Source organism: Panthera leo, chromosome D2 (assembly GCF_018350215.1).
Source record: "Panthera leo isolate Ple1 chromosome D2, P.leo_Ple1_pat1.1, whole genome shotgun sequence".
In the NCBI taxonomy this organism is placed as follows: Eukaryota; Metazoa; Chordata; class Mammalia; order Carnivora; family Felidae; genus Panthera; species Panthera leo.
The window spans coordinates 26698688-26711166 of NC_056689.1; the positions used below are offsets into that span (position 1 = coordinate 26698688).

General features: G+C 38.7%; 1 protein-coding gene across 4 annotated transcripts in view; it reads right to left on the reverse strand.

The window, feature by feature from the left end:
• Nucleotides 1-282: 282 nt before the first annotated feature.
• Nucleotides 283-12479, reverse strand: part of CTNNA3 (catenin alpha 3) — a 1696848-nt gene continuing 1684651 nt past the window's right edge. Inside the window, exons 13-15 of one of the 4 annotated variants that reach the window (XR_006194481.1) lie at nucleotides 10718-10905; nucleotides 5437-5488; nucleotides 283-514 (exon numbers count right to left, since the gene is read on the reverse strand). The gene's annotated coding sequence lies outside the window, so the exon portion shown is untranslated. The remainder of the gene's footprint in view (nucleotides 515-5436; nucleotides 5489-10717; nucleotides 10906-12479) is intronic. The other 3 variants (XR_006194482.1, XR_006194483.1, XR_006194484.1) reach the window with 3 other exon arrangements.

The following is a 12479-nucleotide window of genomic DNA, read 5'->3' on the forward strand; positions in this document are numbered from 1 at the left end:
GTCTTCAGCAAGGTGTAGTCCAGGAACCTCAGTAAGTCAGAGTGAACAATGTTAGTATGAAGATCAAAGAATCTGGAGAGACTCTGTTATGCCATCTACCATAAGGCAAGTACTCAAGAAACACTACCCAGCCACCTACTCTCCACAAAGCCTCGGGTTAAAAGCAGTGAGGAAAGTCAGTGCAAAGATTTCCATGTCGTTCCAACATTTAATGTCCGGAGCCTCTCAGGAGACAAGGATTGGTAAAGAAATGATAAGAACATAAAGATTAGAAGTCAGTTGTGCTATTGATAAGGGATAGAACCCTCCTGGAATCTGGCTGGATCACGTTGTTTCCTTTGACTGTATCTGGTTTTCTCTCAAGCAAGATGTTGAAGACACACTGTTTCCTGAACAGTCTTAGTGCGCAAGTCCTTCTGGGTGTATTCCCCAGACTTTCTTCTGCTTCATCACCATTTCTTTCCAAGTAAATCTGCATTTCATTCAGCCTCGCCTTCTTCTTTCCTCTGAATTCCTTCCAGAAGGAAAAAAATAGAAAGCAGGCACTTTAAAGGTAATTTCAGTTAAAAAACATGAGGAGTCACAAAAGGTCTACAAAAGGGCCCAGATTCAAATATAATGATAAATGTTAGCATCATCCTCTTGCAAGACAATAGAAAGGGTTGTTTGACCTTCCTAAAGGCATTACAACTCAGATCGTTTGAAAACACAGGCAAAGTAAAATATAAATGAAGGCAGATAGTTTCCAGGTTGCAGACCATGACCTACATCTGGGGTTTCTGATCTTCTGTGCCTCCTCTTGCCTCTGTGAAAACACAGAGAGGGTGGAAGTCTCAAGGTGAAGAGCTTCTGGCTTGGACTCAAGCAGCTTTACATTTCATCTATCATTCATATTGAGACCGCACAAGGTATTATTTGAAAACAGAGTTCTGTGGCGAAAAAGGAAGTCTAGTTTGTGATTCTCTCTTCTACAGTCTTGCAAGACTGTCTCATCAGATTGATTATAAGGGAAGCCTACACTTTCCCGCTCCCCAAACACTGCCACATGTACTCTCATATTACTCTCTCAAGAATTTAGTGAGGAAGGACTACCACTTGGGTATTTGTGACCAAGAATACGACTACTTACAATTTTCATTCAACAGAATAAAACTTTATCATCTATTTAAAAAGGTTAAAGGGAGGTTAGTGTGGTCTTCACAGTCAGTGTTTCTACTGAGTCCATAATGGGCCCATTCTTCTTGGAAAAGCAAAGATTTGGAATGGGAAAATGAAATGTGAAGTCAGAGTGCTCTGGGGACATGGCCCTCACTGAGATCTCAGCAGTCACCAGATTCCTGGTTAGAAAGATCCACCGGAATTCTTTTCTCGCTATAATCTTGTAATTCACAACCTAAGCATGTTCTAGTAAATAGAGGTGCTTCCATGGCTTTCCTGTTTCCCGCACTTCTATCAGCACATCTGAGAAGAGTTATGGGCTCTGATATTAAAAGATCAAATGATATATCAATTGTGTTTTCTCCTACGTCTTGATGTAATGAAGAAAAAAACATGTCTCCAGAATTGGCTATTTCATTCTCAGTCTCACCAATTATTTAAAAGTGTCATTTATATACAGACCCTGCAGCTATATCAGTGCAGCTGGAACTTAATCTAATCCATTTACTTATTTCGATTAACATTCAGTGAACACTTGAAATGTCCTGCCTTTACCACAGGTGTTCTGAAGTCGTGGGGGAATTGGGACTTTGCAACCAATCCTAGCAAGTGTGGACAACATAAGCAATAAACATTGGAAAATGGGATAATGCAAAAATGTCAGTGCCACCTGCAGTCATCTAATACGCAACACGCCGGTTGAGATTCACAAAGAGTTTTTGCTCTTAAGAGACATATCCTTTGGAAAAATCTATGTGCTAGTTTATGTAGACTTATTTTAGCACTAGAGAGTTAAAATATATGCACTGGAATCTTATTACTATGAATCTTATTATTACTAGTCATAATCGTATGGGATAAGTTTGTTATCTCTCTTAGCCTCAATTTTGTTACCATCTGGTGGGCTGAGTTGCTTTATGGCATTTTTGTGAAGAATAAGATAAGGTATATAAAACATGCAGCACTGGGGTGCCTGGGTGGCTCAGTCGGTGGGGCGTCTGACTTCAGTTCAGGTCATGATCTCACAGTTTGTGAGTTCAAGCTCTGCATCGGCCTCTGTGCTGACAGCTCGGAGCCTGGAGCCTGCTTCAGATTCTGTGTCTCCCTCTCTGTCTGACCCTCCCCGTCTTACACTCTGTCTCTGTCTCTGTCTCTATCTCTCTCTCTCAAAAATAAATAAACATTAAAAAATTTAAAAAATAATAATAAAATAAAATAAAACATGCAGCACAATGCCTGGTGTGGAAGAACTATTCGGTAATGCTTGGTGTAGGGACAACAATGGTGATGATGACGATGACGATGCTACCTGTTATTGCATCTCTTTCAAGTGAATGTGAAAAGAAGACAGTTTAGCAGTGGAGGAAACAGAGGAGTGAGATATTAGCTATTCACTGATAACAAAAATCACTTTGATCATCAGGTTTTCATCAAAGATCGCCACAACTTGGATTCCATTTTAGAGGGGTTTCGATTACACAGTACTTGATTAGATGCAAAAGGATACTGATCACAATAACTCTGGGGGCCCGGCTGAGGGACATACAACTAGACCCCAAGCAAGAAGAGATCTTAGCAAAGTTGAAGAGGATGAAGTAGGTGTATGGCAGATACACACAGACACGTACACACACATTCCATATATAATATAACATATATTACAAATTTGACAATCATGCTGTTTTTCAATGCTCAGTTACTATGGATGAGGCACTGTGCTAAATATTTTGTGTGCAAAATTGAAATTAATCCTTGTACATTCTTTCCACAAAGGAACTGGAAATCACGTTCCTAGCCCAGCTGTGAGAGATAGACAGCCCTTGTGCAGGAATCAGCAGAGGAGCTGGTATAGACAGGACAGAGGCTTGAACAGAGAAAGGAGTCTCCAAAGCAGAGGCTGTGAGCATCCATCTCACACAGACACCTTGTAGGTAAGAATTGTGCCTCCCACTTGGTTTGAAATATTTCTGCCACATTCCACAAAATGAGTAGCAGAAAGCCCATGTACTTTATTCATTCATAAATATGGAACTTAAGGACTTTGTTTCCCTCTCAGGAGAAGAATATATCAGGCTGGCACGAGGGCAGAGAGGCCTGGGGTGGAGGAAGGACTCCAAGCAGTGGCTGAGCTGCCTTGAGGAGACAGAGGCAAAGAACTGCCCCTTGCCTTGCTTGCCTTTGGGGGAATTATGAGGGCAGGAATCGTACTTAGAATCGTCTTCTCTACCATGACCACCTGATACCTGGCTACTTCTCTGCCTTCCTCTCTTGCCAGGCCTAGTGTCATATTCTCCACCAGCCTACTTTCAGAGTATGGTGTTCTGGGTTCCCTGGCCCACAGTTGCCCTGCACAGGCTATTAACTCTGCTCAAGACACTCTTCCCGTCCCACTGTACCCGGCGAACTCGGTTCTATCTTATTTCATTTTCATTAAATCTAAGTACAAAACACATCCTTAGTTTGTTAACTGAACTCTGAAATGTCATCTCTGTTTTACAAATGAGAATTATGAGATTATGAGAGGTTAAGCAACTTGGTCAGCAAGACAGGTGCTAAAAGTGACAGAGCCAGGATGCAAACCAGGCAGGGTGACGACAGAACCCATGCTCCTGACCGTGGTGTCATCTTGCCACCCAGTGACAGTCACGTATTGGGGCTCTTCCTACATTCCTCAAATCAGATACAGCCATCCCACCAGATCTCAGAGGGCATGTGAAGCCATGGGATAAACATGGTGCCACCCACTTGACCACCACCATTTGACAGGAAAATGTGGAATTGCCTATGGAGTAAAATAAACTATACTTTGTTAAAAGAAATGCATATATTAAATAGCTGAATGCAAATGTATCCCCTTTATGAGGAACCTAATACGATACCTTGTGTTTGCTGCTTTATCGTTTATTTCAAAAATAGTTTCAAAATTCCTAAACCTGTAATTTCACCCAGGCATTTGTTTTTAGCATACACAGAACTATTGCAACTGATTTCAATTAATCACTTAGCCTTAGCACCTTTGCCTGACATGAGAACCTCTATCATCTAACCCACTCTTGTCTGTCTGAGTTCCATCCTACTGGTAGCTATTTAGTTCACTTTGTTTTAGTCAGTTGAACCCTGCATGTGGCATACTCATTCCTACCTTCGGGACTTGGCTCATGTCTGTCTCCCTGGAACATTGTCTTTCTCCAACCTGATAAACCCTACTCTTCTATTAGAACCTCTACAAAGCCCCCTCCTACTCTAACACTGAAACCTATGTGCTTTATTGCACCTTGTGTGGGATTGTCAAGAGCTGCAATTTGATTTCCTTTCCTCCTCTGCTATTTACTTTAATTAACTTGAAGATCCCCAAATCTTGATTCTAAAACATTCATGTTTTTTTTCTATCACCGATAACACCTTTGCATATGACAGTTCGTCAAGAAATATTTTTGACTGCTTAATAAACAAACAAGTGAAAAGCATCCGCTGGCTTTATCTCATCAGTGTCTTTCCTTTATCTAAAGCAGGGGCGATGGTTTTGGAAGAGTGGCCAGGAGAATCGGGAGTTTTACAATCCTGTCCCTGACACTCATTACGGTCTCTGTGAGGAGATATTGAGAATTAAACTCCCGGAATTTCAGATGAGATAGTTCAGAGAGGACCTGAATCACGGATGAGTGGATTTCTGCATTTATTCATTTGAAATAAACTCTGACGAATTTTCTCATTCCTTCTAAAAATATCAGTTGGGCTATTCCCATGTCAATCACTGTGCTAGGGTTGGAGATACAAAAGTAAACATGGTATGTTCATTGCTCCGAAGATTTTACAGAATAATAGACCTAAGGAACTCAAACATTTCTCTGGTACAGCATTAGGGCCAGAGCAATAAACCTCAGAGTTAGGGGGGACATAATGGATTAGCTCAGTGGATAGGGGATGCTATGAGTATTTGATGGACAGATGGAGACATCCCAGAACCCAGCTGTGGATCCCCAGCACTATCACACAGGTTTCCTCTGAAGCCGAAGAAACAGAAACAACAACCCTTTGTTGGTTCTTTGCTCATGCCTGCTCTGAATCAATGCCTACAGAGGGCACATCACCAAGTGAGATTTTTAGGTCTGTATTCAGGAAGACAACCCACTTTTGTCCGTTGGGATTTGTCTTTTTTGCTGTTATAAAGGGTGACCAGAAGAATTTACCTGCACACCTAATATCTGTCCCCAACAAAAACTAGAAGGAATAATGAGCAGGCAAGAAAGATGGCCAGAGGAAAGGGGTTTCATTCACCTCTCTGTGGAGCTCAGAGTAGCAGATACAGATCTCCAGGCTCCGTTGGAATCTGCAGGGACAAAGGGCAATCTGATATAAATCCAAGAGTGATCCACTCTACCCAGACCCTCCCCTTGCCATCTCCCTCGGGTTTGGTACTCCTGTTGCCTCCATGAGAACTCCTTTCTCAGAGGAATCACTCCTCCACTCCCACCCGCCCCACCCCCGCCCCGCCCGCTCCAAAAGGGATTCAGACAGGAGAGGAAGTCAGAGTTCCTTGACAATGAAGGACAACAGTAGCTTTTCCCTCACAAGCCACAGGATATTAGTTGTGCGATGACTGGAAGTTAAATCTCTGAGTTACTGCTCCTGGATGAAATGTTTAATGGTGTTGCCCAGGAAATGTCAGGACATCAGCTCAGCCTCCAGGCAGGTACAGACTCTTCTTGCCAAGAGTGCTTTTAGTTCCACTTCCACCCCCACAGTGAGCATGACAAACAAATCAAGGTGGAGAGAATGCTGCTGTCAGAGCAAATATGGGCTCCTGGGGCCCAGGAGGGACTGACCCAGAAAGGCAACCTCATACTGGCATTTTCATTAACAAAGAGGAGGCCAGCGTCTGGCACAACTGAATGAGGGAAACTAAGTGATAAAGACTTGGAGACTGCATTTTGAGAAAGTATAAAAACAGACTGAGGCTTAGCAATAAGCATTCTGAAGCAGTAGGGCCATGAAGGAAGGAAATGATGTCCCAGAACAGACAAAGCAATGTGTAAGTCCTGGAAAAGTATCAAAGACTATCCCTATAAGGATTCGCACTGAAAGTGGATTATTACCAGTGTGGAGATGAGGAAGCCAAAAGAATGGATGTACAGAACCCACCAATATTCAGATACAGAAACATTGGTGGAGCCAATGGTGGTCTATGCCGACCATGAGTGTGTGTTCACACATTCTCAAAAAAATTATTGGTCATTTTCATAAAATTCTAATCTACAGAACAATTCTTCAACTACATAAACCTATTAGGGTTAAAAGGCAAATTTCCACATTGAGCAAAAAATGCCCACTTAAACCAAGAACTTAATGCTACCAGATAGGATGCATGTTACTTTTGTATATGCAGTAGTTTGCAAAGGTACTCTCCCTGAACTGTAACATGTGTAACTGAAGGCAAGTAGGAATGAAGGTCATACCTAGAAGCACATGGTTAGATATTAACCTCTTATTTATTCATTTTTTTTGCCCCATCTAAACTACATACCACCAAAGATGAATGCCAAATGCATAACAAATTTTCGTTGCTTTAACATAGTTTAATTATCAGTTGAGCAAGTTATGAATAAACTACAGAGTGATATCAGTTGAAATTAAAACATTGTTTCAAATAATACTACATAACTTCAAAACAAACCCAGGTTACACTTGTGAAATAATTCACTCTTGGAGGACAAAATGAAAGAAAATTTTCATTGGTTCAATTAAGCACAAAAGGCATGCAGAATCTCAAACATGGAGTATTTGGGATTCTATGTCAATGTCATGAGACGATTGAAGAGCTTTTTCTATCCTTGGATAAATAATTCATTTTTAGTGATTGGTAAAATTGACTTTTAGGATAAATATGGGTCTGAAAGAGCCACAAGTGCTTTTGCCAAAGTTTGTCTATATCCAAACCATAAAACTGCCTTGAATCGGCCATTATTATAGCGAGTGGTTCACTTGACCTCACTCTGCCTTCTGAACAGCAGGGTAAGCTGTACAAGCAAGGTGGTTTGAAATAGCTCAAATGCCACTAAACATAAGCTCTCAAGATACTGCTGCAATAAACATGACTATTATTTTTGCTTACTTTTATTTCACTTCAGGCTATCTTTGTCTAAATCTGCCCTTCATCCTGAATTATACCGCACATATCACCTTCAGAAATGTCACTAAGTTTAAACTGTTAAAGTTGTTGCTTGTAAAAGTACATAAGGTAAAGTAACAGATTCTTTTTTTTTTTTCTTTTGCCAAGTCACGATAGAACTAAAACATAATCAAAATGGAATTCTTTCATGAAGTTTTAGTTCATATTTAATCACCAACTTACCCAAGAAAAAATTAAGACTTTAAGTCCCAACTATTAGGTACTAAATGGGGAATAACATATGCCTACCTCTGTTTTCAGGGACTGCTATCACTTAGGTCCAATGACCTTTTCTTTGGAAGGATTGTACCACACAAAGAAAAATTTCAAAACTAGTAAGAAGGACAGCTTAACCCTGCAAGAAAGTTGCTAAAATTCTCATATTTACATCCACATGGACACATTGTATACCAACACAGAAAAACACAGAGCCATAATGGCGTGAGTTTTGGCAAAAATGGAACACTATCTCTATAGTGTTTTTGAAATCAATTTTATGTTTAAAGTGTCAGGAAGAAGGGAAGTCCTGTTTAACTGAGAGCATGCACCATCTCCGACTTGCCCCTTTGCTTTATTAATAAACATTCCAGTCTAAATTTGATGTTAGAAGTCTAGGCCAAGAAAACCTGTCTAAGACTCTTGGTGAATACCAGAGTTTATCTGAACCTAATTCACAAAGATGGCAAAATGATGTGACTGACAGCAGTTGGCTTGGGATTGTGTAATACGTGATTTAATTATCAAAGGGGGCTGCATACCTCCAAGTTCAAATAAACAGAATTAAAAATAAGCATTCGTCTTGAAAATGCAAAGGAAAGAAAACTTTAGAAGTAGATGATATCTCATTTGAAAGGAAAACGCAAGGACTAATGCTAATAGCTTTTACAAAAAAAAAAAAATTAAATCTCTTTTTGAAGAGATTTATGGAGAGGATTGTTAGAAATCTGAGCTTTTTTCAAAGAGAAATTCCTTCTCAAGAGCTTCGTTTTCCTACATTGGGGACAGAAATCATCATGACTGCCAGGTACCCAAAAGTGAAGACCCCAAGTAAACACATTCTCAGTCTGAGGAAATATCTGTGAATCCATTTTAAGAAAGATCAGAAAATCATTAAATTCCCCCAGGCCTGTGATAGGGATGACTATCCAGCAACATGAGCAAAAAGAGGACTCAAGCCTTTAGTTAGCTATAGGAAGAAGGATGATGTAGAGTTGAAGGACTATACACACCTGAAGACAGGCATATACCCCATACATTTGTGACCTCCATAAAGAAGGAAACATACATTTGCTCTAGTTTGGGTCTCTTGGGAATACAAAGAAACTATATCTTATTCCAATAATCCTTGGCCAACAGTACCTTGGGATCCATAACTTTAAACACACAGACACACATTAGCAATGAAATAGGAAAGATGTGGTGCCAACAAATGTTTTCAGCAACAACCCATGCTGAAGATGGGTTGGAACAGGCATTTCCACTGAAGATGTCTCCTCTATAATAGTAAAAGTAATTTGTCAAGAATTTTCATCCTGTTCCAGATATATAGATGAAATATCCATTACTTATATATCTGATATTCTAATTGAGATTATTAGAGGTGAGAATATGCACCTAATTACTTCTTTTATCAGTTTTAAATGGTCTAGTTATGGATTGCTAATCATTTTTTTAAGTTTCTATCTTTTTGCTGTTACATAGGAAGGAGCCAGCATTCGAAATATGTATTTCATTTTAAACTGAGCAAATCTCATTTCTTTTTTCAGGAAGTCTGGATGGTATAATGGCTAAAGTTCAGCCTCTAGAGTGCAACAAACAAAACTGTAAAGTCGATGAATTTTTGAGCTAGATTTTGAGCCTACTTAAGCTTCAGTTTCCTCATCTATGGAACGGAGCTAACAATGTTTATCCCACAGGACTATTGAGAGAGTTAAATAAGGTAATAGCATTTAGCACTAAGTGGCCACATGGGGTAAAGACCACTGTTTGTGTTTTTTTTTTTTTTTTTTTTTTTTTTTACCTCATGTATTCTAAGAACCTGGAGAAGTGCCTGGGAGAGATCATTGTTACTCAACAAATATTTGTTAAATACATTAACGTGTGATTATCTTGATGAGCTCTGATATTGGGAAGAATTTCACCCATCAGCAGCTAGAATTTCCATTTCTCATCTTACAAACAATATCATCAAATCATCCTCAAAATTTATATAGCTCATCCTCCTTCCTCCAACATGACTTCACCCAAACCACCAAAGATAAGTACACTTATTCTATCTTTAAAATATTCCTCAAGAGGAAGCTCCCCAATCTGTGTAGAACCAAAACCTCTTCCTCTGTTTGGCTATAAGTTATCTGCTTCTGCAACTACTTTTCTTATTCCTCCTCTGCCATCTCTGTCACTTTCTTACCCACATCCCTTTAGAACTGCTCTGTATATATTGCTTTTTCTTGTCAAACTCATGTTGAAAGGTAGTCTTTGTGATTTGTTCCCATAAAGCCAATGGGGACTTTTGGATGCCATAAGCCAGCCTGCAGCCATGAAATATCTTGTCCTAGGATCTACATAAAGGTCAGCCCTACAAACTATCTATTGCCCATAAACAGGATTCTGGCAAGGTTGGGTTCCATTTGGAAATGGTTCTCTCAAATAGTATTAATTATCTTCTTTTGAAGTGTTCAGGAATAGATCCTATCTATCCTGGTAGGGGGAAAAGTTCACATGTAAAATGATGACTGTTGTAAACTACTGTTTCTTTTGTTCTAATAGAAAATTGTTTTGTTCCTGTGAATTGGCTAAAAATGGCAACAAGTGTATATAAAATTTTAAATGTCTTCTTTTCTCTCTTGTAGATATTTAGGATAGTGTTATAGCTTTGATTAAGACATCTTCAGTTTTAGTAACATCTATATTTTCTTTCCTAATAGACCCAAGACATCAAAATTAAAACTTTATATGTAGATGTTTCTTCCATTAAGCCTGGCTTTTGTTATAGTAACATGCAAAATACTGATATTAAAGATATCATAACAATATGGAAAGAGAATTATGACAAAAATGCTACAGCGTTTTTTTTCTGTAAGTGTTCTTTCCTGATATGTGATATTTAAATGAAAATGAAATATAAATATAGATTTCTCAGGTTGCAGAAATTTTCCCAGTGTACTTAAAAGGATTTTTGAAATAATATGCACTCACAACCTTTTAATTAGATGACCCTAAACTTTCTGATCAAGTCAAAGGGAAATATTTCTGACTATCCCAACAAAAAAATGGCGAATATGCAATAGGCAGGCTGTCTTGACAAAAGACAGGCTGACAAAACAAAGTACAGATTTCATTCAACTTGGTATTCTGGTGCGTATTTTGCTGACCTAGAGAATTACTTACAATGATACTGAAACAGGAGAGCAATGCTGCAAAGAATTCACTGGAGAATGGTAAATATCATCAGGAAAATCTCAGATCTCATTCCTTCATTCCATTCATTCTATCTCTATACAGAAATCTGTATCCATGGGAACCTCTATCCCTATCAGGAAGTGTGCATTTGATACCAAAAAGGGTAAGAATGTTTTCTGGAATAGAAACAAGATAAAAAAAGAAAAGAAAAAATAAGGAAGTAAGGAAGGAAGCTGCTGGGAATTAAAATTTATAATTTTAACGCTATAGAATATATTGACCAATTTATATGTGGGATAGACACCTAAGGAGATGAGAAATGAGAGTGGGATATTTTGGGGGCATGGACCAAGAGGAATGGATGTTAACTGGGCATAATTGGCTGGGATGAACATCCCTGACTGTATCAGTCTGGGAGAGAACCATCAGCAGTTAATGGGAGGATCCCTAGCCCAGGGATGGATGGTGAAAAGACCACACTGAAAGTCAAGGTGTAGAAAGTCACTAAAAATACTTCTGGTAGTGTCTTTTCAACCACTCATTACTGAATGTGAGGAGCACTAATTATTGCGTTTGAGGCTCAAATTGGGCACTTATCTACATGTCCGTGATTTTATCTTCCTGTATTATGACTTGGAAACTGTTCTCCTTTGAAGCTGGTAAGTGAATGCCAGACTGAAAAAGCCTTTCTATGTAGCTATGGAGTCCTTAGCCCTTACACAGAAGGCATTTTATGGGGAACATATGTTATACTGATATTGATAAGTTAAGAGGTATGTGAAGGCCAGAAGTCATAATTAAGCATATTATATTTTTTAATTTTCATTGTTTTCACTCATGTTCTAAGACAAACAGAAAGTAGATCGTTAACAAATTACCTTAGCAATTCAGGGTTTGAATTCTTCTCCTGACTCCTTCATTGAGTTGTACCCAGAAACTCCATTAGGAACACATATTTTAATCTAATTATTTCCACTTGTGATAAATAAAATGGAGACATTTATATTTGTCATTCTTCCTGCTTGATAAAAACCTTCCCGTGTTTCTAATTAAAAGAATATTTGGTGTATTATGATTTCATGGGTATTTTTTAAGTTATCATTATGATTCTAGTCTGATGTTTGACTATGATGCTGGCAACTAAGTAAAATGGAACTATCCTTGTAGGTGGTATAAACCCACTCCTCCCTCTCAAGGATTTTTTTTCCTACATAAATTAGCATAAATCAATTTCACTAAAAGAAAAAGGTGAGTTTGAGTTTTGATTAGCAGGTTAAAGCAAATGTATCATTGGAAGAAGCACCAAAATCTGTGATGCAATTTTAAAAGGTGCATGGATGGGCCACCAACCCAACACTCTCGTTAAGAAATTTCTACCATTTCCCTGCAGAAGAGCTTAAATATAAACACATATGTACATTCTTATTTCCTAATAAATTTCATTTAACTATGCTTTATAGTACAAAGTTTTGTTAATGCATTTGCTGCTAGTCGTTCTTGTGTATAAGCACTTATTAGTGGTTTTGAGTCCAACTAAGTCTCAAAATGTTGCCTACTACAGGAATTCACTCAGCTGGACAGATGTCTTTCTCACCTCTATGCATCTCTTTCTTATTACACCTTTGAGTGCTACAGTGGACTTTACTCCTGGGGCATTCTCCAAGTTATTTTTTTAAATTAAGTTTTGTATAATTGCAATTCGCTTTGAGCTAAGCTGGAAATCAATCTACTTTGAAGGAGAGGCCAGTTC